The sequence below is a fragment of the Felis catus genome, chromosome A2 (genome assembly GCF_018350175.1).
Source record: "Felis catus isolate Fca126 chromosome A2, F.catus_Fca126_mat1.0, whole genome shotgun sequence".
NCBI lineage: Eukaryota > Metazoa > Chordata > Mammalia > Carnivora > Felidae > Felis > Felis catus.
In genome coordinates this window covers 87,952,542-87,979,948 of record NC_058369.1, presented here as the reverse complement: position 1 = coordinate 87,979,948, position 27,407 = coordinate 87,952,542, and the positions used below count along the sequence as shown (strand labels likewise).

The following is a 27,407-nucleotide window of genomic DNA, read 5'->3' as shown; positions in this document are numbered from 1 at the left end:
ATTTGAATTCAAATACGTATAATTGAAGAATCATAAATATAATTGTTGCATAAACTTAGTAATGAAAATCAAATAGAATTTGCTAACACATGGTAGGAGAAGTTAGTATATCCCAGAAAAAAAAAAAAAATGAGAACGCATCATAAGGATGCAAGAAGGAGATCCAGTCTCCTCATGTGTAAAACGGGTAAGCCTAGATATCTCTAGGGGTCTTTGCATCTGTAAAAGTCATATGAGCGGATTCTTTCATGGATTTGCACTGCGACCTGGGCAACTCATGACTGTACTGTTGTGAGCTCAGTATTCTTATATGGAGAACCTCAGCTTCTTATATGGGGGACCTATCTGCCTCTGGTGAGAGAAATGGGTAGTAAATAGCAAAGAAGATAGATATAATTCAGTTATAGATCATTTTAGCTGATAAAACACATACATTTATCTCTATAGTGGGGAAAAGATGCTGTGACTTTTATCAGGTAGTTTGTTCTTTCAAACCCATTTAAGTGACTGGGGGGGAAAAAAGGAAAAAGGAACACACTTAGCCACAAACTTTTTTTTTTTTTAATTTCTTCCAAATTTTTATTTAAATTCAAGTTAGTTTACATATAGTGTAGTTTTGGTTGCAGGAATAGAATTTAGTGATTAATCACTTACATAGAATACCCTGTGTTCATCACAACAAGTGCCCTTCTTAATTCCCATCACCCATTTAGCCCATCCCTCCACCTGCCTCCACTCCAGCAACCCTCAGTTTGTTCTCCATGGTTAAGAGTCTCTTATGCCTCCCACTTTGTTTTATCTTATTTTATTTTTCCTTCCTTTCCCCTAAGTTCATCTGTTTTGTTTCTTAAATTCCACATATGAGTGAAATCATATGGTATTTTTCTTTCTCTAACTGACTTATTTCATCTAGTGTAATATACTCTAGTTCTATCCGCATCATTGCTAATGGTAAAATTTCATTCTTTTTTGATGGTTGAATAATATTCCATTGTATAAATATTTACCACATCTTCTTTATCCATCCATCAGTTGATAGACATTTCAGCTCTTTCTATAACTTGGCTATTGTTGAAGATGCTGCTGTAAACATTGGGGTACATGTGCCCCTTTGAATCAGTATTTTTGTATCCTTTGGATAAATACCAAGTAGTGTAATTGCTGGTTCATAGGTTAGTTCTATTTTTAACTTTTTGAGGAACCTCCATACTGTTTTCCAGAGTGGCTGCACCAGTTTGTATTCCCACAAACAGTGTAAGAGAGTTCCCCTTTCTCCACATCCTTGACATCTGTTGTTTCCTGAGTTGTTAAATTTTAGCCCTTCTGACAGGTGTGAAGTGGTATCTCATTGTGGTTTTGATTTGTATTTCCCTGATGATGAGTGAGGGTGAACATTTTTTCATGTGTCTGTTAGCCATTTGTATGTCTTCTTTGGAGAAATGTCTGTTCATGTCTTCTGCTCATTTCTTCATTGGATTTTTGTGTTTTGGGTGTTGAGTTTGATAAGTTCTTTAGAGATTTCTGATACCAGCCCTTTATCCAATATGTCATTTGCAAACATCTTCTCCCATTCTGTCAGTTGCCTTTTAGTTTTGTTGATTGTTTCCTTTGCTGTGCAGAAGCTTTTTATCTTGATAAAAACAAAAACAAAAACAAAAAAAGTCCCAAGAGTTCATTTTCGCTTTTGTTTCCCTTGCCTCTAGAGCTGTGTCTAGTAAGAAGTTGCTACAATCAAGGTCAAAGAGGTTGCCACCTGGGTTCTCCTCTAGGATTTTGATGGGTTTTACATCTCACATTTAGATCTTTCATCCATTTTGCATTTATTTTTGTGCATGGTGTAAGAAAGCTGTCCAGTTTCATTTTTCTGCATGTCAGTGTCCAGTTTTCCCAACACCATTTGAAGAGACTGTTTTTTTTTTCTATTGGATATTCTTTCCAACTTTGTTGAAGATTAGTTGACCATACAGGTGTGGGTCCATTTCTGAGTTCTCTATTCTGTACCATTGTTTTTGTGTCTGTTTTTGTGCCAGTACCACATTATCTTGATGATTACAGCTTCGTAATGCAGACGAAATTGTGATGCGTCTCACTTTGCTTTGCTTTTCAAAACATTACTTTGGCTATTCAGGGTCTTTGCTGGTTCCAGAGCATTCCTTTTGATTCACATATTCATCAACAGTAGCATCATCTTATAGCTTTATTTTTTCTGATATGGTGAGTCTAAAATGAAGACTCATTGAACCTCTGAATTGTTATAATTTTGTCAGTAATAAGGCTGAAAACTTTTCTTATGTATTGATGCTTTTATTTACTCTTTGGTGAAAGTCCAATCATCTTTTATGCTGGTTTTCTGTTGGGCTGTTTACATTTTTTTGTTGTTGTCGGTTTGTCTTTGTATATATTTTCCAGTTCTTTTGTGGAATGTTGAGGATTATTGATCCTAAGAAATAGTTGGAGTTTCTCCTAGTCAACTCCTCCAAACTACCTGATTAGAAAATGAATCTCTGATGGTAGATGATAAAGGAATGTTAAGTAAAGGAATTATATTTTGAGATATTTTATTTTTGCCCTTTTAAGTATTTTCTCATTAGAATCTCTCAGAATGTAATAATAGAGAGTGTGAGGTACTGAAGCTGGTGGCTATTCTATAATACAAAACAAACCAAAAAAATCACTTAAAAGATCATATGTTTCCTGAATAAATGAATGGAATGAATGGAATGTCCAATAGTAACTTCTTGTTCACCCTTAGATTATGTTATTATATTTACTTTTTGGAAAAGATTCGCCCCAACTTATAAAGAATCAACAAAAGGAGAAGAAAGCGCTCTACTTCCCCCTATTTTGAAAGGATAAATATAAAATGCTAAAGTGAAGTGTTGCCTGATCGTGCTTGTGTACATTATATATATCACATATGCACAGGGATTCAGAAGTTAGCCTATGGGAATTGAATAAAATTACCATTTGAAGATATTAACAATTTGATCAGTCCTTCAAAGCAGTGATCAAACAAAGTATCATCTATCTTATACAACTGTGAATGTGGGTGTTGCCCCTTCTCTAAGCGATCGGTGACCTTCATATTCAATACCATATTTGTTTAACTTTGAAGGGGGATTCGATAAATGCAGACAGTTGATTTTCTTGGCTCTGGATATTTCTTTAACATATTTTCTATGGGTTGACTCAAGTGTAACCTAAAATAGTGTAAATAAAACTGTGGTCTTTGCTTTACAAAGATAAGGGGCTAGAGTAAATCTCTGCAGAATAGGGGGAGGGTGTCCAGACATGTCAATATTAATAGTGTGGATGATTGAGTTCGTTTGGATTAAACTAAAAAGACTTATTGATTTTGAATATGCAAACTCCTACTAAATCTGATTATTTACCATTCATTGCTGACGTGAAATTGGTAAAGCAAGGAATGCAGAGAACAAAACGGGGGAAGAGAATTGAATTTGACCTCATGAAGATCATATTCTAGGAAAATGAGAAAACATTCACTTTGTTGACACTAAAGGGAAACTTAGAACTTATAAGACGTTTGTCTGGGATCTAGCAGAAGGTGGGGGAAAAAGTGGATTAACTCATTTTTAAATATTGTTTTATGTTTGATAGTGATATTGGTGGAAATGTTCTATGGATACGGGATTAAAGAAAGATAAGATGGATAAGATAGATTAGATATACAAACAGGGAAATTATGATTCAGTGGGAATTGATGAAATAGTTAAAGCACAATGTGCATTAATTTTTACTGATAGAAATGGGATAAAAATCAGGTAAAAATGTAAAAATACATCATTAAAGAGGTTGTATTAGACTGTGTGTCAAGGAAAGTAAATAGTGACAAATGTCAAAAATTGGAAAAGAATAATTTGATTTGATTATCAGACTAATAAGTGGTAGAATCAGGGTTCTAACTCAGGTACATCTGATAGTCTTATACTTAGCTGTATCCTGTAGACTATGTAACCTCAATACCTGAATATTTAGAGATAATGAGGGTAGTACTGGTTCGTTGAGTGATTAAATAAGATAGCATGATAAAATACATCATAAATGAAAGAAGTTTACAAAGACAAGTTGGTGGGGTGTGGATATTGATTACAATGCTTCCACATGCCTGGAAAATTGATTCTTTATGTGGTAGAATGTAAATTCCATTATTGACAATTTCCATTATTTGGTGAGAAAATAAGTACAGCTTAAAATGAGATACAGTTTCTGTTTTGTTCTATTTTTATATTTCTAAATTCCCAGAAGGTAGCCACACTTTTATATTCCTTTGTCTTAGGAATTAAAGAAGTTACCAGACAAAGGTCAGCCCTCTTCCTGGCTTGTGTTTTCCCAAACCTAAAATACTGAGGGTTAATGTCTAGACTGGGAGAGGTAGGGGTTGAATTTATGAGTGAGAAGAGTCCTTAGCTTAGAAGGTCCAGGGAATTAGGGCATCCTAGGAATAACGGGGACACATACTTGCCTCATTTTTCTGTCTCTGGGGAGGTGATCAGTTGTAAGAGAAATAGGCTGTGTGGTTAACTTAGAGAGAGAGTGTTTAGTGTTCTAGGCAGTAGGATTCTCAGCCTCAGTAAGAATTTTTAATGCCCAAGTTTTAGAAACACCAGAAGGAAGGACAGCCTATTAAGGAACTCTGCAGCTTGGAACCACAATTATTTTAGAAGCGATAAGTGTGGATCAAAGACCAGAGAATATGCCCACTAAATAATATGTCTGGATATGAAAGACCGAAAGGATCCTCTCAAGACTCTGTAGAGAGGAAAGGAGTCTCAGTAGTGCATTAAACTGAAGCTCCTTCTTCCTTTTTAGTGAAAGTGTAGTCATATATAATTTTAGTTAGATAAATAATGAGATTTTGTGTGCCTAAATAGAGTACTGTAATACTCATAATTTCTAAAAAATAAAAATAAAAACAAAATCTTGGAAAGGAGTAAATCACAAACCTTTATACATTGACTTGTTTCTAGCAAGCAGTGAAGAACTTAAAGTAGGGCTCTAAGGTATAGCAAACTTAAATTAATTAAATGTCTGTAATTACCTGCAGATTTACAGCATCAGTGTGGGTGTGAGAACGTATCAAGTCCATCCTAGTTCTCCATTCCTCCAAAAGCTCTTAAACATAGGTAAGAAAATGGAGGAAGGAAAAGCCTGGGGAATAGACATGATATGTTAAAGGAGGAGTACAGAAAGATTAATCCTGGAACAAAGACAGGAAGTAAAGGAAACTGAAGTTCTGGTTTGTGAGCCCATCTTGGACTCACTGGAGCCAGAAATGGAAGAAGATATTCTACTGAGGGGAGGAGAGTTCACCCATGTGGATCTGGCAGCCTCATCCAGACTGGGAAATGCTACCAATTCCTCCTTCTTACGTGTTTTATTTTCTGTTGAAAGATTGATGATTACTCTAGCATCAGAGTGGGCGAAGTTTTTCATACGTCTGCCTGAGTAAGCCTACTGGAGTCTGGCAGTTTGCCTCACCTGGCAACTAAAAGGCAGGATATACCCCTCTGAAACTTTGTGGGTGGAAGAAAATTTGCCTTGGCCTGCGTCTGTGTTAGACAAACCTAATAACCACCTCTAGCAACAACCAAGAGATTTTGGCAAGTAGCCAGTTTTCTAAGGTTAAACATAAATCTTTAAACATAATTTGATAAGAGTATAATAATACCATACATTCTTCATTTTGGGGGTGGTTGTAGCAAAGTGTGTCTGACCACAGTAGACCAGTCAAACCAAACTACCATGAGTCACCTTCCTTAGTTAGGCTGTGAAAATAACAGAATAGGTGATTCTATTTTGATGAGAAGTCACATTCATACAAAAATTGGATTGATGATATTTTTGCATGAAGTCTAGGCTTTTTGCTAAAATTTTAGCAACAATTTTGCAAATGAAGAAAACCAGGGAAGGTTATAGATCATTGATGATGAACTGGTCTTAGCATCTCAAACCTTATGTGGTACCTGTGGGTACATAATGTACTGTGATTTTTGACTTTGTTTAAATGTTAATTAAAAATAACCTCTGGGGCACCTGGGTAGCTCAGTCAGTTAAGCATCCAACTGTGCTGACAGCTCAGAGCCTGGAGCCTGCTTCGGATTCTGTGTCTCCCTCTCTCTCCTCCCCTCCTCTGCTTGTGCTCTCTCTGTCTCTCTCTCTCAAAAAGAAAGAAATATTTAAAAGATAAATCAAATAAAAAACCTCAAATATGGGGTACCTGGGTGACTCAGTCGTTTCAGGGTCCAACTCTTGATTCCAGCTCAGGTCATGATGTCACATTTCATGAAATGGAGCCCCACGTTAGGCCCTGTGCTGACAGGGCTGAGCCTGCTTGGAATTCTCTCTCTCGCTCTTTCTCTCTGCCCCTCCCCCACTCATACACACATGGTCTCTCTCCCTCTCTCTCTCTCTCAAAATAAATAAATAAACATTAAAAAATAAAATATGACTCGTTGAAGTTTACAAAAAAGTAAACTATATAAATTATTCATGAATAAAATAAATAAAAGTCATAAATATTACAAATTTATTCACAATAAAACTATATTTGTATACATTATTTATTCATGAATAAAATTATAATATCTATTAGAATATACTCAGGACTCTAATTCAGTATTCTAAGAAGAACATTTGGCTCCAATTAACATTTGATACTTTTTTTACAAACTCTTAGGGTATACTCACATGGGCAGGTGGTTAAAATTTTAGGTAGGACAGCTCTCAGCCTCATTTTGGGTTGCTTATAGTTTTCAATTGCTGCCATTGTTGTTTCATAATCAGACATAATCAGTTGCTTCCCTAATTTCATTTTCAATTTATTTTGTCATGCACTTTTTGTTCAAACAACTTTGAGTGATATAAACATCTCCATTAATAGAATTTTGACTTAGGATTCAGTAACATTTACCTTAACTAATGTGTTTTGTTTTTTGAACACATACCTGCCATATCTTTGTTGCTAAGGAGATACTTCCCATATAACTTGAATGTGCACTGTATTAATTTATCACTGGTTTATTCTTCATTGGAATGTGACACTATACAGGATAATGAGATCTTTCTCTTGCCTCAGAGAGCAGCATTGAAAAGCTTGAGGGATACTGATGAAGAGTGATTTCAAAGTACACAACGATATGGATACAAAGTAACATATTGGATATTGACACTAAAGTGAAATCTAAATGAGCAAATGGAGAAAACAGAAATGCATGTTTGAGACTTGTAAGTAAAATTGTCTCAGGAAATGTTGGTCTTTTTTGTTTTGGTCTTCATCTTGCCAGTTCTTACTCTCTTCCCTCCAAGAAACCGACACGTCTCTTTGCGAGACATCCTCCCTGCCTCTTCCCACACCCTACTCTGCTACTAACCCTACACTAGTTCTGCTCTCACTACATTCTCCTTCCTTCCACCCTCCCAACACGCACATACAGCAATGCATCTTTAACATATTCCATCAAATACCTAGTATTCATATACCTAAGTTATCAAATTATCCAGTAAGCCTGTATTGTTCAGGTGACAGACACCCATAAATATTGGTGCTTTTGTGGAATAGTATAAAATACTAATACAGTTAATTCCATTGGCTGACATTGGAACTTTTTTTTCTAAAATGAAAACATAAAACATAAAATATAAGCATGTAGTTCTGTATCATCCAATGTCCAAAGTTGATACATATAACACTGGCCATCTTAGAAATACTTATATGTATATATCTGGTGTATTACTAGAAAATGGTTTTTTAACATAGTTTTCTCCTAGCCTATCTGCACTAAAGGGAAGGAAGGGAACTGTGTCATAAGTCCTTAATACCTAGAAGTCAGCACTGTTCTATACTGGCCCCACTTTGACTCTTGTTGGCCCATGTGTTTATTTTCTCCACTATGGTCCCTCTTTCTACCATTTTTTGCTTCCGCTTTTCTTGAACTGTTTTGACCCAGAAGGGTTGAACAAAAATTTTTGCCTAAGAAGGGGTATCATACTGGAAATAAAACTACAGGTTTAATAGAGGCTTGAAAAGCTTTCAAGAAAAATCAATGGGCATTTGGAGGTTGGAGGGAGACTTCTGTCATTATGGAGGGCCTGATACACATCTCTGCAGCCTGGGGGGATGGACCCAAATTGGATAGGACTGGAAACTGGGTGAAGCCATAGCCCCAAGGGGGTTATCCTGACTTCAAAAGTTTTAAGAAAAATGAACATTTGCCATTTTAGCAAATGAATGTAATTCTATTTGGATCATGCCCCCTGTAGACTTTACTCAGTCGGGGATCCCATTTCCAAACATTAAATTGGGTAAATGATGTGTAATAAAAGCACATCTTCAAATATTCATTTCTGGAGCAGCAAGTCATAGTAAGTTGTTGGATTTAGCAAAGTCAGTGGATCGTGAGTTTCCTATTAGTGTATTTATGATACAAGCTCATTAAATTTTTTCAACTGGTAGTATTATTAGCTAGCACCAATTTAAGTTTGAAAATGATTTTATCTAGTAGACTAATTTTGCACGTAATTGGAAAACAAGTAAAGCTTTTGATTTGATCAGTTAACATCTTTGGTCCAAGTCAAGGAAACTATTGAATCATGGATTGAAAAACACATAACTACTCTAAGGAGCCATGAAACCCCTTGGTAGCCATGTGGTACATGTATGAAACCACAGCATGAGACCCTACTGGCTTAGTTGAAGAAAACCATCTTCAGGGCTTAGATTCAGAGGCCCTCATCTTAGAACATCAGCTCTACCTGCGTATAGGCAGTAAACCTTAAGTCTCAGTGTTCCCATGAGTAAAATGGAGAAAAATAATTAGTATATACCATATTGAATTGTTGTCATGGTTAAATAAGGTAATGCACATAAAGCACTTAGCACAAAGTACACATGTAGGAGCTTGGTATCTGGCACTTATTACGTTAACTGTGAATTGTGAACTCAGTACAGCAGAATGCTTTCTCTCATCGAGGAAGCTCTCATGCCTCCCAAATGCACCTCTGTAGTATCTTAGACATCATACCAGTAAATAGTCATCACCGTGGGGTTTAAAACTGATTATTATTTATATATGTCAGTGCTCGAATGAAGAAGTAACACCATTTCTGAACAATATTATTTGATAGGACACACACTGGATTTGTTTAAGCACTATAGTTCTCAGTTATCTGTAATTAGGGTTTTAAATAAATGGTGAGGTAAGGAAGGAAACATTATAAGGTATTTGTAGAGTCCATTTAAACATACTTTAACCAGCTGCCTGCCATTAAAGGCCCTTAAAGTGTTAGTGTCTTCTATAAGCCAATTATGCAGTGCCTATTTCCAAAATGTCTTATGAAGCCTTAAGAAATAATTTAATTGGTACTTTATAGGATTGTTTTTATTAATGTCTTTATTCTGAAAGGAACCTACTCAATGAAAGAGGAAAGAGAAAGCAACAATTTAAAGATTTTTAAGAAGGAAGGCTAAATGGAAAATATAATGACTAAAGAATTATTGACCTTATTAAAGTTGAAAGTTGAAACTGATCAAAAAGTTTGAAACAAGAGTGGTATAAATATCCTGATCTTGAAGTTTCAGCTTGTGTTTTTACTTCTATGATAGCCTAGCAAAAATGGGGGTGTTATTTACAATTCTGAAGTCAACATTGTTTAGTGCACCATTTTATAGGTGTAAAGGACAAGTCCAGGGAAGAAAAGTTATTCACATGCTTAGGGAAAGAGCCTTACTTAACCAATTTCCCCCACCTCTTCCCATTTCTGTCGTCTTTTGCCAAAAGGAGTTCATTTTACTATTTTTTTTTAATTTTTTTTTTTTTTTACATTTATTCATTTTTGAGAGACAGAGCACAAGCAGGGGAGGGGCAGAGAGAGAGAGAGAGAGACAGAATCCAAAGCAGGCTCCAGGCTCCGAGCTGTCAGCACAGAGGCCGATGCGGGATTCAAACTCAAAAACCACCAAGATCATGACCTGAGCCGAAGTCTGACGCCCAACCGACTAAGCCACCCAGGTGCCCTGGAATTCATTTTACTATTAAGTTACAATAGAAGGTCTTGGCTTGTTGATTCCCCACAAGCATTTTTACATATCTATCACCTTAAATTTCTAGAGCCATTAAATCACAAACTTCTCTTTACAAAGGAGCTTGTTAAGAGGTTGATAGGAGTTGGAACTCTATCAAACTGAGTGACCCAAAATACAAACTTGAGTTTACATTAGTCCAGACACATACACAGCCTCCTTAGAATCACAAAGTATTTTAGTACTTGTAGCTACTAATGGATTTGACTTTTTATCTTTCCTAAGACACAAAGAAAAACCTATTTAACTTTATCTTATCATTGCTTTTGGAATAATAAGGTCAGTATTTTGGAGTATCCATGGGAATTAACTATGGCATATAAGACGAATTTTTTTTTTCTTTTTCGTTGACTTGTCCAAATCACTTTACATCTATTTGTCTCAGTTTCCGCACACCCAGTGTCACTCCATCCATGTGTTTTATCAGTGCGAGACCATCAATAATAATAACTACTGCTTATTATGCACAGACTATGCAAAAATAATTTATATATAGTCTCTTCTACCAGTCCTACAAGTAGATACAATTGGGAAACACTGTGACCCATATTAACATGGGAAATAACCTTCCCAAAGCCTCAGGACTGGTTAACTTTTTTATTGTTTGTACATACATAAAGCATCGCTCATTTTTGGACTTATAAAGCACAAAAAGGCTATTGTTTAAATTTCTCCATTATTTATCTGGTTATAATATGAATTTATAATTTAGTAACTTGGTCAAAAGTTTTTGAACATCCACCATAGATCAGTTATAGTGGCTTAGAGACAGAAATACATATGAAAACATAAATTACCATCTAAACCTTGCTCTTTAGGAATTTACAGTCAAGTGAGAGAGACAGGCATTTAAGTTGATTATAAGATCAAATAACTATAATGAAAAGTTATGGACACAATCTGTGACAGGAACAAAAATCCTGTATCTTCTGTCTCCTTTCTAGGGTGAGTTATTATATGTTATTTCAAGTGATGCTTTCAAAAGGTCAGATTTTTCTCTGTGGATTTTATTTTGCCCATTCAACTATTGAAACACTACAAAATTCTATCAAATTGTCTATTATACAAAAACACAAATACATATATTTAATACAGGAAGATTTGTCGAAAGACTGTTTAAGAAGTAAATGGCAGACTCCCTGCCCTTCTTTACAACTAGATGTCTGCCACTTTCTATATCATAAGAACAGTTAAAGTGTATTATTTGTAGAGGATAACACACAGGCTTTCTGACTGTGGCATATCAGGCACAGTTGAAAGGAAGGGTAACTTCTAAAAAATCTGGAGATGAACAGAAATGTTACCAGAGCAGGTTGAAATTCCAGCTCACTTTCACTCTGCACTTGCAGAGGCTGGCACTAGGCTAGACCTAACAAAAAGATTAGAAGTCCTGCAATGAGTGAGAGCAGCCCAAAGGAAAGATGCTATACTTTCTTAGAAAGCTGCCAAACAAAACCACCCTGCAGGGCCATCGTAGAGAAGCCACTCCCAGTTAGAGTTTCTAGTCAACTTTTAGTGTCCCAGTCTCACATATGAAAAGACAGTTGTAAGTCTCACCAAGTATTTGAGGAAAGACTTTAATAAAGAATTCAGGGGTGCCTGGGTGGCTCAGCCGGTTAAGCATACGACTCTTGAATTTGGCTCAGGTCATGTTCTCACTTCATGGGTTCCAGCCCTGAGTCCAGCTCTGTGCTGACAGTGTGGAGCCTGCTTGGAATTCTCTCTCTCCCTCTCGTATTGGTCCCCTCACTCATAGACAGGTGTGCACGCTCTCTCTCTCTCTCTCTCAAAATAAATAAATAAACTTAAAAATTTCAAATTGAAGAATCCAGATTTTCATATTAAAAGCAATTTAGAGAAAACAGAGGTTATATGGAAGCAAGGACACCAAACCAACAAATGGATGGATAAATAAATAAATATTTAGCACTGGGTGTTATATGTAAGCGATTAATCACTGAATTCTACACCTGAACCCAATTTTACCACATATGTTAACTAACTAGAATTTTAAAACTTGAAGATAAATAAATAAACCAACAAACTCGCTGATATCCTCAGAGATAAGAGGATTCACGGCAGTCATGAAACAACTTTAAAAAAAAAATCAGAGGAAAAAGAGTTGTCTATGTTAAACACGTGATGTAGAAAAAAAAATCACTAGATGAGTTGGACATAGGATGAAGTAAATTCCAGTGAAAGAACAAAAAGACAAACAGATGGAGACAAAAAACAAAGAAGAGGAAAAAATTAATAAAATAAATAATATTTTCTAGAATTGAAAGACTAGGGAAAAGGATGAAAAGTTTCAAACTAAATTATTAAATTTTATAGTACCAGGACCAAGAGAAGATCCCAAACACTTTTGGAAAAAAAGAATAGTTTCATACAAAGGACAAGTGTCAGAATGGCACAGAACTATGCAATAACAGTACTAAACCAGAAGGCAGTAACCCATTTCTTCCAAGCTCCGAGGCAAAATAATTTCCAACCCTGAAGTCTCTTCCCAGCCAAATTATCAAATAAATAGAAGGGTAGAATGAAGTAAATTCTCAACAGTTTTGTTTCCCATGTACACTTGCTCAGGAAGGTCCTGAAGATGCATTCTTCCAGTGCAAGAGAGAAAGCCAAGGAAGTCAAAGTCAGGAGACCCAAGAAACCAGTTTTCAACATAAGAGAGTGAAGGGAAATCCTAGGTGATTATGAACAGAGTTTCCCAGATAGTATTTCAGATGGCTCCAGGAGAGATTTATTCAAGAAGACAAAGTTGATTTTAATGTATTGACCTGAGATTAGTAACAACTTAGTAAGAGTTCTGAGATGTGGTATTGAGAAGTACAGAGAAGAAAACAAGAAGCTAATGATTCTGGGGGATGGGGTCAGTTATGACATTATAATATACTAGATGATTCAGCTGTCATAAATGTTTACATAGTTATAATCTAATAATGTATCAACAAAACATTGATTTAACAAGAGTACAGTTTGTATTCTCTTCCATTATGTGTGCAGGTTCTTGAAGGGGATTGCTGTGGTAGGACGAGAGACAGAAATCTTAATAGGCATTTCTCCGAGAAAGATACACAAATGGCCAGTAAGAACTTGAATAGATGCTCAACATCATTAATCATCAGGGAAATGCAAATTAAAAGTACAATAAGATAATACTTCACTCCCACTCGGATGGCCAGGATCAAAAAGATAAGTGCTGGCCAAGATGTGGAGAAATCAGAACTGTCACCTACACTGGTGGGAATGCAAAATGGTGCAGGTTCTCTGGAAAACAGCTGACACTTCCTCAAATGATTCAACATAGAATTACCATATGACCCAGTACTTCTAGGTATATAACCAAGAGAAATGGAGGCATATGTCCGCACAGAAACTTGTACACAAATGTTTGTAGCAGCGTTGTCCATAATAGCCAAAAAATGAAAACATCCCAAATGTCCATCACTGGAAGAATTGGATAAACAAAATGTGGCGTATTTGTACAATGGAATGAAGTATTGAAACATGTTGCTGCCTGGATAAACCTTGAAAACATGCTAGGTCAAAAAAGCCAGTCACAGGAGTCCTCATATTTCATGATTCCATTCGTGAGAACTGGGAAATTGAGCTTCCTCCGTTAAGCGTCTGACTTTGGCTCAGGTCGTGATCTTGGGGTTCATGAGTTTGAGCCCTGCATTGGGCTCTGTGCTGACAGTGCAGAGCCTGCATAGTATTCTCTCTCTCTCTCTCTCTCTCTCTCTCTCTCTCTCTCTTAAAATAAATAAACTTAAAAATAAGAATTGGGAAATTGATAGAGCCAGATAGTAGATTTGTAGTTGCTTAGGGCTTGGACAGAGGGGCAACAAAGGAAGGGGCAGTGGTAGAGAGTGATAGCTAAAGTGTAAGGGGTTTCTTTCTGAGGTGATGAATATGTTCGAAAATTGACCATGGTGATAGTTGTACTTTTCTGTGAATATACTAAAAACCATTTAATTATACCTTAGTATACATATGTATATACATATACAGTTGTGTATGTGAATTGTCCCTTAATGATTACGCTACTTTTAAAAGGAAAATTAGGAAACAGGAAAACAACCATCTTATTTACAGATTTGAAGACAAACATTAAAAAGTTATAGCTTAAAAGAGATTGCCTAGATTGGGACGCTTAGCAGGCTCAGTCAGCGAAGCATGAGACTCTAGATCTCGAGATTGAGTTTGAACCTTATGTTGTGTGTAGAGATTACTTAAAAATAAAATCTTAAAAAAAAAAGTGCCTATAAGTCAATGTTCCTCAAATTGGGCATTACTGACATTTGGGGTCAGATCACTGTTGTGCAGAGCACATTGCAGAAGTGTGTCATGGCCTTGCGGCATCTGGGTGATTCCGTTCAGTGTCCGACTTCGCTCAGGTTATGATCTTGGTCCGTGGGTTGGAGCCCCACGTCAGGCTCTGTGCTGACAGCTCAGAGCCTGCAGCCTGTTTCAGCTTCTGTGTCTCCCTCTCTCTTTGCCCCTCCCCATTTGCACTTCGTATCTCTCTCTCTCAAAACTAAATAAACATTAAAAAAAAAAAAAAAGAGCATCATGGTTTCTACCCACCAGATGTCAATAGCAACTCTCTCTCCTTTCTTCCATTAGTGATAACCAAAATGTCTCAGAACATTGCCAAATGGCCCAGTGTGGGGGTTGACAGTGGAGGGAAGGTTGGTTTTCCCTAGTCAAGAACCACTGCTCTGGTGATTGGGAATTGGAGCATGGGGAGAGCTGCAATGTGGAGGCATGGCTATTTTTCATAAGAAACATTGAAGAAGTACTTGACTATTTAAAGTGTGAGTGTGTGGGGCGCCTGGGTGGCTCAGTCGGTTAAGCATCCAACTTTGGCTCAGGTCATGGTCTCATGGTACCTGAGTTCAAGCCCCGCATTGGACTCTGATGTCAGCTCAGAGCCTCCAGCCTACTTTCGGATTCTGTGTCCTTCTCTCTCTGCCCCTCTCCTGCTCATGCTCTGTCTCTCTCTGTCCCAAGAATAAAAAAAAAAAAAAAAAAAAAAAAAAAAAAAAAAAAAAAAAAAAAAAAAAAAAAACATTTAAAAAACTAAAAAAAAAAAGAAAAAAAAAAGAATAAAGTGTGAACTTGTGTGTTTACTCCTGGGCTACTATAACAAGATACCACAGACAGAAGTGATTAAGCAACAGAAATTTGTTTATTTTTCACAGTTCTGGAGGCTGGGGAGTCCAAGATCAAGATTTAGTTTCTAGGGAGCATTATCTTCCTGGCTTTTAGTTGGCTGCTTTCCTGCTGAGTCTTTAGATGGCAAGAGGATGGGAAGGAAGATCTTGCTCTCTTCCTCTTACAAGGCCACCAATCCTATTGGATTAGGTCCCACCCCTATGAGCTCATTTAAGCTTAATAACCACCCAAGAGCCCTATCTCCAAATACACATTGGGGGTTAGGGGTTCAACATATGAATTTGGGGGTACAAAATTTGGCCCATAGCAATGTCCATTGAATAAAATAGAAACTAAATACTGAATATTTTCACAGAAAATCTAGAATAAAATTAGTCACAAAAGTTGTTCCTTTCCTAGATTATCAGTGAGGTCACTGTCACTGGGGATGTTATTAACAAGACAAGGAATAGTGTCTTACTGTTGTTATTTTGTTTTGGATAGTTATATTCACTTAGCAATAGTGTCAAATTGTTATTGTAAAGTTTGCAGTGTTTTTCAAAACTATCAAAATATATCGGTCTATTGAAAAAAAAAACAAGTGGGCTGTTTTATAGGCAAGATTGTTTTGCTTCTTTGCTTCCTTGTTTTATTTTAGGTAGACTTGGACATACATTTTTACCGCATTTTTCATGTGATTCAGGAGAAAAGAAAAGAAACAACTAATATCCTCAAGCATGTACATATCACACTAGAAATATATAGGCAATTACTCCATTTTTATAAATTGTTATCAATTATTCAAAACCCTAACTATGATATTAGTAACAGATATTTGTCTTAGTTGATCTACGATGTTCTCCAGGCCAACTGAAATCATTTGATGTGGTTGTTTCCTGGTATGTTCAATCCTTTAAACAGCAATTTAAAGGTTTTATTTGGTCTAGTCATTAAAAAAAAAATCAAATCTTTTTAGTCAGTGATCAAAGCTTTATTTAGATTTTTTTTTTTAGCAAACAATTTATCTTAGTTTTACTATTACATTCATCAACATATTAAGAAACTACAGTGTAGGTACTTTTGAAAAAGTTACCCCATTTATCAAGCTGACATTTTGGCTGCTTCACAAAAAAAGCAGATTCTATCGTTGGTGTATATAGAAGCAAATTCAAATCAAATCATTCGTTCCACTTGAGGATGTTTGATTAATGAGATCCTGCTTGGTTTTATTAATCTTTCTGCATTCTTCACATCTCTCTTTGACACATAACCATTCTCTTTGGAAACCACCGTCATTTTCTTTATGTATAATGCGGATTTAATCATAATTTAGGTTTGGAATTTTGTTTTCTTTTAGAAATCTTTTCATAAACCATTTGTAGGACCTTTATTTGTAAGTTAAATATATTTATCTACTCTATTGCATGTTGTGAAGATCTATTTTTCTAACCTTTGTTAATAAAACCCACCTGGCAGAGAAAACACACAGTAATTAATTGAGACCTTTTGCCTCCTACATATTTTCTTACCATACCTTTTAGAATATGAAAAGATACATAAAGGCAGCTTTAGATTATAACACCAGAACAATGTGGCTTCAGTAGTGATTCTCAAGTTCAATGACAGGTCTTTAATCCTATCTTTGAACCAAGTGTGACTAGAATCTAAGTTGCTTTTAAGAGCTCTATGGTTGCTGTGATAACTGAAAAGCAAATATATTTCATAGATAGATGAATAGTGTAAATGTTTACCATGTCAGCTTAATGAATTAATTAAGCATTACCTGCTTGAAAAAAAAAAAAAGGAGCTTTTTTTTTTTATTGTTCTTTTGACCACCTTTAATTTAATGGACTTGCTGCTTATTTTATGTCCTATTAAAACCACAATAGCTTCAGGCAGGATGCATAGTTGATCCCCAACACCACTGCTCCTGAGAGAATAAGGGAAATCTACCTTTAATGCTCACTAAATATAGTCTAAAGTTATGAAACTCAGTTATGAGACCCAGATAGAAACCTTTATCTAAAAATAGGAAGGGAGTTATAAATTCAAGAGTTTCACATTCAAAGCAAGGCACATAGCTGTGCATAGGGGATTCATAGGCAACATTTTCTATGGCAGAAGATATACCCAAGGAACCAGATAATAATTTCATCCCTACCTATTGTGCTTTATATTCATGGTCTAGAACCCAGCTGGAGACTGTTGATCAGAAAAGAGTTTTACTCCTACCTGGGGATGGTTCATTATTGCCCCTGAGATAAAATCCAATCCCTAGCTTTGTGTACAAGACCTTTCAAATTTTGGATTCTAATTCATTTTCTAACCTCTTTGATTTTACCCTAATTCTATCCTCCTAAGACAAAATACTTGAACAAGGGGGATAGGCCAACTTTCTCTAAGGCCAGATAAGAAACAGGTTAGACGCTGTGGGCCATATAATCTCTGTCACAGCTACTCAACTCTGCCACCCCACTGGTAGGAAAGCAGTCATAGATGATGCACAAAAAAGCGGCGTGGTTGTGTGCCAGTACCATTTCATTTACAAAAACAGGTGGCAGAGTGCATTTGGCCCATGGGCCATAGTTTGATGACTCCAGTTCTAAATCAATGGATTTACAAACTGGGAGTTGTAACTGTTTAATAGAATATGCAATCAATTTATAGGCCACAGCTAATCTTTTATTTATTTGCATAACCTTAAGTTCCACAACCCCTGTTTATTATAAAGGTGAACTCTGATCCCCTGTTTATTATAAAGGTGAACTCTGATCCTCATGATGGATTTATTTGTATGATTTCTGGTAGCAAGCAAGGGCACCAGGGCCTCCGAACTTTCTGGATTAGCGGCAACAGGCATCAGCTACCAGCGGGTCTGGTCATGCTGAATGAGCAGGTCTTTGATAATCTTTCTCAGAAGCCTCACCCACGTGTTTCTAATAATGGGCGACTAGGGCTTCTGAGACGCTCCGGCAATTGAGGAGATCCGGGTCACGTGACCCCCCCTTCACGCAGATGTGGCGTTCCACGCATGTGCAGCTCCTCGCGCAGAAGCAGTAGGTTCTACTGGAGCGAGTGCGGCTAGGTCAGGGGTCACGCATTTGTTTTGAGGAGGCCCTTGTGGCTTTTGCGTTGGGCGGCGGCGGCTGCGAGGTGTCTGATGACCTGCGCAGAGGACACAAGGCCCTCGGGACGTGTGGCTGCCGGCACAGACAACACCTCTTCTCCCTGAGGCTCCGCAGCTGGAAAAGGCCAGTTTTCGTTTGGTTTTCTTTTCATGCTTGCTTCGGTTACTAATCCAGGAAGTTTTAAAACTTTGGGGAAGTACCATTAAAAAAAAAAAGAAGAAGAAGAAGAAGAAATATAACTGTAAGTGAAAACGTAAAAACTTATTTACAAGTGATAAGACAGAATTGCTCCAAAATGGAAAAGAACCATCTGAAAAGAGTCCCAAAGTTACACATGGGAATCACCTGGCGAACGCCATAAAAAAAACTTGACGCCTGCTCCTCACCCTAAAAAGATGGTGATTTAATTGGGCCAGCCAGTGTTTCATTTCTTTATTTTTAGATCGGGGATTAAAAAAAAAAATCAGAAAAATATCAGTGTGTATATATTACATGTATGCATGTAGTAAAAGTATGTACTGTTATGTTTTTCATTTTTATTTTATTTATTTATTTTATTTATTTATTTTTACAAAAGTCGATTTATTATTGTTAGAGAGTGAGCAATGGGGGGGGGTGGGGGGGGGCTTGGCAGAGGATCCCAAGCAAGTTCTGTGCTAACAACAGCGAGCCCGATGTGGAGCTCGAACTCACGAACGGTGAGATCATGACCTGAGCCAAAGTCCCATGTTCAGCCGACGGAGCCACCCAGGTGCCCCGAGTACGTACAGCTTTGTGACACTTTGTTTTCAGATGGCATATTTTACATCGATGCGTGTACTGGCTGTGAAGTGAAAGCTATTCGCTACCTGCGGGCATGGTGTAAAAACTTGGAAAGCTGCGGTAAATGACCTAGAATCTGCATAGGCTTAACATGAGAGCTCCGCTGACTTCCTTTGAAATAGGTTACATGGAATGATACTTGGATTGTTGAAAGCACTTGGGGTGAAGACGAGAACTCCAGCGGCAAGAAGCCCTTGCAGAAATGCAGTGGTGGATATTAGCAAGGAGAGTGAGCTCTTCTTTGGGACAGTGGCCTGCAACACAGCTGGGGAGGCAGGCAGCAGAGGACCTTCCCCATCCGCGGTGCCCAGGCCATCTTACTGACCACACTTCCAGTAGCACACTACTCTTCCTCTTCCTTTCTAGTTATTCAAATCTCAGTTAAGCAGAATATGAAAAGGGAAGGGAGTTTGGGATGAAGGTAGCTTGTTCTAGGGTGGAAAAATCCTGATTAGGCAAAAGAGGGTCTTGAAACCCCTCACCACCCTGTTTTGTCTCAGATAAAGGATCTTGCTTGTTTTTTTCTTTCCACGTGTGACTCACACATAAAGGGAGGTGAAAAAGGTGTTCTTTCAGGTTTTCTTTTAGGTTTTTAGGAAAAAGGTTTTCTAAAAGGTTTTCTTTTAGATTGTAAACTCTAGGAGTCCATATGTTACCTAAGGAAATTCAGGTAATGTCCTGTCAAGGGGGAGGAGGAAAAAGAGGGAAAGGTACAGAAGGAAGTTACTCTAGAATAGTGTAGTTAAGATACTTCTTTTGGGGATTGGGAAATCCTAGAGGTTTGCAGGGAGTGAAGGAGAAAACCATGTGAAAATTAATTCATCTATATTAAAAATACAGAACAGAAGCGCTGGTGAGCATCCCTTACCTTACAGGTCGTGTGGTGCTTATTAATGAGTTAACACAAACAGGCAAAGCAAGACTGTATTTACATTTCTTTTCTTTTTTTTTGAAATGGGTAATAATCTCACTTAGATTATATGTAAAAACTGTAAAGGAGTTCAGAATCATGCACAGTCATCCATCCCCTTTTTATTACTATTGAGAATAGTATTGAGAATAAGTCAGAGATTATAAGTGTAGACAGCGTAGATCCCAGGTATCTAGATTCCTGGTTAGATAGTTTCCATCATAGCAAACTTCTTTCTGTTCATAAAGAAAAGGTTACATCTTGCTATAGGTTATTATGCAGTCCATTCATGCATTTCACACTTGGAGAAGCTGTTTACTGAATTCTTGTTATGTGCCACTCTACTCAGTGCCTGTCTCTAAAAGTAGAATGAGGCCGACTTGGTGTCTCTGCCTCCTTGAAGCTCATGCCTGATGACATTGAGCCATACGGTGTGTCAGACTCCTTGAAAATGAGAGAGATACTTTGAAAATACTCAGTTCTGGAGAGAAAAGATACTTGAATATGGGTTTCCTGCATTTGCCCGTCTGTCACTCTTCTTTAAATCCTATTCTTAGGAATGTGAATACAGCTTCCTAGCTTCAGTTTATGTCTTTAAATTAAAAAAAAAAAAGGCAAAGAATATAGTAAGAAAAATAAACGTGTGATGATATACAGAAACCTCGAATTCTAAAACAAATCCCTGGTTTGTTTTTTTAAATGTCTTAAAATTTGCATTGAAATTGCGGAAATTGCATTGAAACTGTATATTTCCTTAATTTGTACATGTTTTTACCCAGGAGAAATAACAATCAGCAACACATGCTAATTTTTAAAAAGTCACACTTACCGTGTGTTGGTTTCAGGGCCAAAAGCCAAATGTCCCATCTCCTGAGGGTAGCCACATGCAACAATGGAATGCAAATATTTATATTGAAATTATTTTCATAGGTGTCTGTCTTATGTCTTAAGATGGTTCGAATTGATCAAAGAGAAAATAAACAAGTATTTCCCCCATAATTTTTACAATCAAAGATGGAGTCAAATATTAAGTAAAATATCTTGGCACCTTAAAAGAATGCATTTTCATACTTAGTATCTGTTCTAAATTGAAAAGTAAATTTTAGATGAGTAAATAAATGTCATACAAACATGAGAGAAAAAGATATTTGAAGATATTTATTACACCAACCAGAGGTGAAATTTACCTTTGTCATATTGCTGGTTGCTAATAATCCAAAGAGAGCCTAGATAATCTCAAACTGACTGTCCACTTTGCCCATCCTCTTTGTCTAATTGCATAGTCTGAGCGTGCTGGCCTGTGGTAGTTTTTGTCTCATTTCCCTTTTTGGCTAAGAGTAATTCCTTTTCTTTAGGGATCTACTCCTGAATCCATGTAGCTTTAGGGAGGCCGGCAATCAAAATATCAGAAATCACTCACCTATTCTTGGCATAGTGGTCGTTGACACTATTCTATATCCCTGAATACAAAATTAGGTTCAAAGGTTGGGCATGAGATGCATGTCAGGATAATCAAAATAACAACCCTTAATTCTCTGAAGTAGTGCTAGAAGGGTAGTTTTCCCTGGGTTGCAAGAGGTCTGTCCAGATACACTGAAGCCCTGGGCCTGCTGGAAGCGGTTATTTACCTACTGAGTGAACCTGAGTACAGATGGAGGGAGGAAAATATAATCCAAACAAACAAACAAATAAATAAAGTGAGTAAGTAAGTGGTGAAGGGAGGAGAGATTACTAGTGTCAAGACCCTGATTTCAATCCCTGAAGCTCAAATTCTTTGACTCTGTGAAATATGTTCGTATACGTATCAGTCACATGAATCCTTAAAAAATGCTTGGTATGATGAGAGTTGGGTCTCTGTCACTGAGAAAATATTAATATTTGATTTCTGCTTAAGTATTTCTGCCTAGGTTTCTGTTCCATGGATTCCGCACATGTTGGTGGGGTTTCTGTGTTGCTGCTTAGCCTTTTACCAACACCCTTTCAAGTAATAGGAAATCCTAGCTCTCCTAGCTAGAGTCACTAGTGGATGATCTGATCACCTGAGCAACCACCTACCTAACCATAGCTATTCAAGGATTAAAAAACGTTTGTATGCAGAGACTGCCTGCATTTACAAAATGTTTGTGAATTTTTTTTTTTTTTTGAAGGCAAGGTCTAGTTTCTTCATGAGAAATTGAATCTCTTTACCATCTACTCATGTTTTTATAAGACATATTTGCTGGCTTTTGATGGAGATAGCTCAGTTTTCCACCAATTATCTGGAGTATACAAAGATAGCTATTAACTGTTCTATACCTTGGTTAATGTCTTTCTGAATCCATCCCCCTTAGCAAGAAAGTAAAATCACAGGAAAACAAAGGCAAATACATGGATGCAATTACTGGTGTAGTTTCAGGGCATGGTGCTGTCTGTAAAGAATATGCCAAGTTACAATGCCATGTGGAAGAAGAGAAATGGCCTTTTTCCTCTTTGAGCAAGAATATAATTTTTCTAGTTATTTCAAGAGCTGCTTCTGTAAGCAGTCATAAAATTCTTTAGTTACTATTTAAAACACTTATGTTACATTCCAAGGATCACTACATGAACGATTTAAAATACTCTACCTGAAAGATAATCCTTAGAGGGTAGAGCAGGCAACTTGAATGGTCTTCTAATCTCAGACCTTGTCTGGAAGATTTTTCTAAAGATACAGCACTCTCATCATCTAAAAAGTATTTACTTGTCCACTTAAGCATATTTTTCACATATTTAAGCCTTTTACAGTATATTTCATTAAAAAAAATTCTCGAAGACTTTCTGAAGATAGAAAAACAAATCACTACAGTGTCATGTAAATTTTATTCTTTTTATTCTTGTAATATTTTGTGAAAATGTATTTGTTCTAAAGATTTTTTTGAAGAACTTGAGAATGTAGCCATGTTAAGTTGATACTTTATTTTACAGGTCATACTTCGCAAACAGAGTTAGTAAGTGAAAGTGTTAAAATGAATAAAGGTTAGATAGTAGCTTCTTGAATGAGATCTTGGATTTTATTCATTCAGTCTTTTTTTGCCTCTATGGCTAATGGAGTATTTAATATAAAAATGAATAGTGAGTTGAAGTGATTGTGAAGGAAGTTTGACCGTATTGTTTTTATTTGTGCCACACTTTGTACTCTTAATGAGAATATCTTCTAAGTTTTTAGTTAGCACTTTATTACTTCAGCCATCCTCCTGGCAATCTGTCGTGCATTTCAGCTAGTTTTAAACAAACCATCTTGTCAGTTCCAACAAAGCTGCTATTCAGTTCTTGGTCATATTTCGTTGCTCTTCTAACTTCAAAAGAGAGAGATGACAATATTGGATATTGTAATTGGGATTTTTAATAGTTAGCTTTCTATTATTTCTTCAAGATTTTAATTTTTTAATTCCCCAAGTTAAAAATGCTTAATAGGTCCCTTGTTAAAGATTAATTTTTTACCACTAATACTATTTGGAGACTATTTATACTTGGTTTATACTCCAAACCTTCCTTATGCTAACCGAGATGACAATTACTTATGTTTCACCAGAAAGGGCATTATGCAAAAATTATAACCAAAACTGTAAGCATGTAATTATATAAGCGCAGTAATAAATATAAATTAGAGATTCATTATCATAATATGCATAAGCAGGGGTTATGAATTGTGTCTGCCAACTTTCTTTCATTTATATTCTATTTTTAACCACTCGTATCTTTTTTCACTCAATTTCTGTAGTGGAAACACTAGGTTCTAGATGTACTCACTGTGCAGATGTTTTTATAATAATTGCTGCAAATGATATGCTTTGCATCCTTCACTAATGACCAAAAGTAAGAAAAAATAAGAACTCATTAAAAGGGCTCTGTAATTCATAATATATCTGATTTTCAGAGAAACTTACAATGAAAATACTGTCTTAGTTCAGGAAATCATTGAAATTACTGGTCTTGCTACCAACTAAAATTGAACTTTCTAAATTGGGGAAGTGAAATATTTAAACCAAAATGTTGCTATTCTGTCTCTGTCACTTGTTGCTTTTCAGTGTTGAAGTACAAATACATCTGAACCTATATATCTGAGGCCTTTGTACCATAATGCCATTACAACATTGCTGCTTGAATACCAAAGGGAGTTGGGAATATGTAGGCAGAGCAAGAACCTAAACATCACGTATTCCACAGGATCAGGGCTTAGTGATGAAAGAGTTACGTGAATGCTGACTGCTTAGCCTTCCTTTTTCCCTCTTGGCCCACCCGACTCCAAAGAAAGCGCAAAACCCAGACCTTGGAAGTGGATTGTTGGGGGTTATATTAATTCTCTAGAGCTGCCTTAACAAAGTACCACACATGGAGTGGCTTTAAACAACAGAAATGTATCCCCTAGAAGGACACTAGTCATTGGATGAGAGCCTACCAGTACGACCTCACCTTACCTTGATTACATTTACAAAACCTCAGTTTCTCACAAGGTCACATTCACAGGTACTGATGGTTGAGACTTAGGCACATCTTTTCGGGAGTCACAATGTGGGTATGGAAGTGGCCAGAGCTGATCCCCTGGAAGCCATATCATGAGGTAACACAGGATTCTGCCATATTAAAAAAAAAAATTAATGCTTATTTATTTTTGAGAGAGCAAGACAGAGTGTGAGTGGGCAGAGGGCAGAGAGAGGGAGTTACAGAATCTGAAGCAGGCTCCAGGCTCTGAGCTGTCGGCACGGAGCCTGATACAGGGCTCAAACTGATGAACCATGAGATCATGTTCTAAGCCAAAGTCGGATGCTTAACCGACTGAGCTATCCAGGCACCCCTACCATACTTTCAATGTGAATAATTAATTAAAAAGTTGGATGAAGATAATGCTTCATATATGTACATTTATTTACATAATCATTTTCTCCCCAGTCCTTCTAAAAATGACGGTAAAGGGACTTTAAATGTACAAATCACTACACAGAAAGGGACCGAAAATAGCAACTTATTTTGGGGAAATGGATAGCACATGAGTGAGTGTAATTGACTTAGCAAAACCAAGAGAGCCAAATCCTAAGCCCAAAGGGTCACAAATCAAGAAACAACGTGACTGTTCCTTAGAATCCCCCCAAAGCCTCAGGAATTAGAAACATCGCATACCTGTGGAAGTGAGGGTGAAGGTTGGATTCAGAACTCTGATTGAAAATCCGTTTAATAATAGACCATTCATAACCCCTAGACCATCTACCTCATCCAGCAAGACTATGCTACTACTTCTCGCACATCTCTGCAAAGATGGGAGGTTTTTCCTTTGGACTGGTAAAACAGATCATCTCTGCACTGGAAGAACTAGACTGCAAATAGTGGAACCAGGTGAAAGACTAAATGACAAATATTGACTCTCATTCTGACAGAGGGTTAGTATCCAAAATTTATAAAGAACTTACCAAGTTCCACAGCCCAGAAACAATCCAGTTTAAAACATGGGCAGAAGACATGAACAGACATTTCTCCAGAGAAGACATCTGGATGGCTAACAACACATGAAAAGATGGTCAGCGTCACTCATCGTCAGGGAAATCCAAATCAAAACTACAATGACGTACCACCTCACATCCATCAGAATGACTAAAATCAACAACACAAGAAACAACAGGTGTTGGTGAGGATGCAGAGAAAGGGGAACCCTCTAACACTGTTGGTGGGAATGCAAACTCCTGTAGCCATTCTGGAAAACAGTATGGAGGTGCTTCAAAAAGTTAAAAATAGAACTACCCTATGACCCAGCAATTGCACTAGTAGGTATTTACCCAAAGGATAAAAAACAACTGATTTGAAGGGCTACATGCACCCCAATATTTATAGCAGCACTATCGACAACAGCCAAATTATGGGAAAGAGCCCAAATGTCTATCAATTGATGAGTGGGTAAAAAAAGTTGTGATATATATGTGTGATAAAGAAGTTGTGAGGTGTGTGTGTGTGTGTGTGTGTGTGTGTGTATGTATACACATGTATCTGTATACACATGTATACCCACAAAGTCTAGAGCCTTTTATGCTAAGCGAAATAAGTCAGAGAAAGACAAATAACATAGGATTTCACTCTTGCAGAATTGAACAAACAAAACAAATGAACATAGAGGGGAAAAAAGAGACAAATGATAAAACAGACTTTTAACCGTAGAAAACAATCTGAGCGTTGCTTTTAGTGAGGGGGCGTGGAGATAGGTTGAATGGGTGATGGGTATTGAGGGCACTTGTGATGAGCACTGGGTGTTGTATATAAAGTGATGAATCACTAAAGTCTACGCCTGAAACGTAAAATACACTGAATGTTGAACCACTGGAATTTAAATAAAAACTTGAAACTGCAGAAGGATAAATACATACGTACATAAAAAATATTGACACCAGCAGTGTGCACATGTATGTTTAACAGCTAGTTCTCTACCTCGTTTTGTAGCTGATTTCCCTGGTGTAGATAGCACCACTAACCCCATTTTCAAGCTTTTCACTTGATGTCCCTGAATTGAAAATTGGAAAAATATGTACACACTCATTTCTTATGATCGGGTTCATATCAGCTCCATCACATTACTGATTGAAAACTGCCTGTCCTTTTCTCTTATGGCCTTAAAATGCTGGCTTCCCTCTGGGGACACAGTTAAAATATTCATAGAGGAATATGACCAATCTAAGAAACAACTGATGCCTGACTTCCTCAAAGAGTCTTCCAACCCTCTCTAGAGCAAAGGTCTCAAGTGGCAAAGCCTACTCATGTCTTAGAGCTTCCATTCTTAAACTCTGTCTTAAATATGAGCATTCAATGCGACAGCACTGGGAAGCTGAGGAAAGCTATAAAATAAAAAGTAGAGACCAGTAAAATAAAAGAATTTGAAGAGAGCAAAAACTATGGTTGAAGAAAGAAAAGATCTTCATAATTTTTACATCCATGAAAAAAGATCGGGTGCATTTTTTTTAAGTAAGCTCTGCACCCAATGTGGAACTTGAACCCACGACTCCAAGATCAAGAGTTTTATGCTCTACTGACTAAGCTAACCAGGCACCTCCAACTAGGTGCTGTTTTTAAAAAAGCAGAAAATAAAACAACTGCATGAATTTAAGAGGAATAAAAATCACAAGAGAAGTTTTGGAAGTTAAATTTGTGCTAATATCCCAGAAGTAGAGAAAAAAAAGAATATAAAAAAGAGAAAATAAGAAAATTTGGGACCAACTCAAGTTCAAAAAATAAAGCGTTGAATATAGAGAAAATAGGGAATGTGTGAGAGAAGTCATCAATA

The 27,407-nt window shown here is 36.9% G+C and overlaps 1 protein-coding gene across 3 annotated transcripts in view; it reads left to right on the top strand.

Annotated features, from left to right (window-relative positions):
- Positions 1–27,407, top strand: part of SEMA3E (semaphorin 3E) — a 239,088-nt gene that overhangs the window by 70,621 nt on the left and 141,060 nt on the right. Inside the window, exon 1 of one of the 3 annotated variants that reach the window (XM_045052317.1) lies at positions 18,340–18,637. The exons of the other annotated variants lie outside the window; for them this stretch is intronic. The gene's annotated coding sequence lies outside the window, so the exon portion shown is untranslated. Of the gene's footprint in view, positions 1–18,339; positions 18,638–27,407 lie in introns of those variants that run through there. 3 annotated transcript variants of the gene reach the window in all.